Below are 1,564 nucleotides of genomic sequence, written 5' to 3'. Positions count from 1 at the left end.
GGTTACAGCGGACCTCTCAGCAGCTTTACATGTCTACATGAATGAACCCCTGACATGGCACAATACACAGCGTCACAAGCTGAACATTTCATTATTAAAAAGCTGTTCTGCTGCAGGCAGGAGGAAGCACGTCCTCAGTCTCCCCTCCCCCAGTGATCAGTCTGCTGCAGGCAGGAGGAAGCACTTCCTCAGTCTCCCCTACCCCAGTGATCAGTCTGCTGCAGGCAGGAGGAAGCACTTCCTCAGTCTCCCCTACCTTACTCCAACGCAAGAGGTTCTCCAGCAAGAAGGACTGAAGGTCCTTACGGTTGCCCCATTAGTCTGTAACAAGGACACAGGACAGGCAGTCTACAGGCCTGAGACCTTACTCCAAAACGAGAGGCTCCCCAGCAAGAACCAATTACAGTTCTTGTTCCCTACACTTATTAGAACTTAGAAATGTGCTTGAAAGACTAGCAAAACAAGTCCAGGTGAATGTGTCTACTACTTACTAATGACAATTCTTCTTCAGGCATCATCCAGGGCCAGCATGTACTTCCTGGTATAGGATTCCAGCTCACACCTGACACAGTCCTCCGTATCAGGAACACACGACAGGTAGTCTGTGGGCCTGAGACCTTATTCCAGAACAAAAGGTTCTCCAGCAAGAGGGAAGGAAATTTCTTAACCTGTCTGACACAGATCTGCCCCTGCTGCCTCAGGCCCGTAGACTGCCTGTGTTGTGTCCTTGATATGGATGTTGTAGGCAAGTATAGGAACCTTCATTCCTTCTTGTTGGAGAAGCACTCATGCTGGTGTAATGTCTCAGGCCCATAGAGTGTCCGTCCTGTGTCCCTGATACAGATGTAGGAGAGGCAGGTATAAGAACCTTCATTCCTTCTTACTGGAGAAGCACTCATGCTGGAGTAATGTCTCAGGCCCATAGACCGCCCACCCCGTGGACCTAGGGGGAAGTATAACTTTCAATTCTTCTTGCCAGAGAACTACTCATACTACGGTCAAATCTCAGGCCCATAGACTGCCCGTCCTCCTGTATGTCCCTAACATGAATGTAGGTAACAAATAAAGGACCTTCATTCCTTCTTCCCGGAGAACCTCCCATGCTGCAGTAAGGTCTCAGGCCCATAGACTATCTGTCCTATGTCCCTAACACGAATGTAGGTAACGAATAAAGGTCTCTCATTCCTTCTTACCGGAGAACCTCTCATGCTGCAGTAAGGTCTCAGGCCCATAGACTGCCTATCCTATGTTCCTAACATGAATGTAGGTAAGGAATAAAGGACCTTCATTCCTTCTTCCAGGAGAACCTCCCATGCTGCAGTAAGGTCTCAGGCCCATAGACTGCCTGTCCTGTGTTCTTGATATAAACGTAGGGGGAAAGTTTAAGAACCACTCATGGTGCAGTGAGATCTCAGCCCACAGGCCAATTGTACTGTGTCCCTGACATGTACCAGAACTGTCATTCCTACACATAATGGTAAAGAGAGGTTACACATCTGGTCCACTGTCCATTCATCCAAACTGTAGATGGTCAATTGATGATGTATTCAAGATACTGATGCTT

Source organism: Nanorana parkeri, unplaced genomic scaffold (genome assembly GCF_000935625.1).
Source record: "Nanorana parkeri isolate BGI_ZX_2015 unplaced genomic scaffold, ASM93562v1 scaffold1837, whole genome shotgun sequence".
NCBI classification, from domain to species: Eukaryota; Metazoa; Chordata; class Amphibia; order Anura; family Dicroglossidae; genus Nanorana; species Nanorana parkeri.
The sequence above is the reverse complement of the archived record's forward strand: the minus strand, read 5'-3'. Positions refer to the sequence as shown.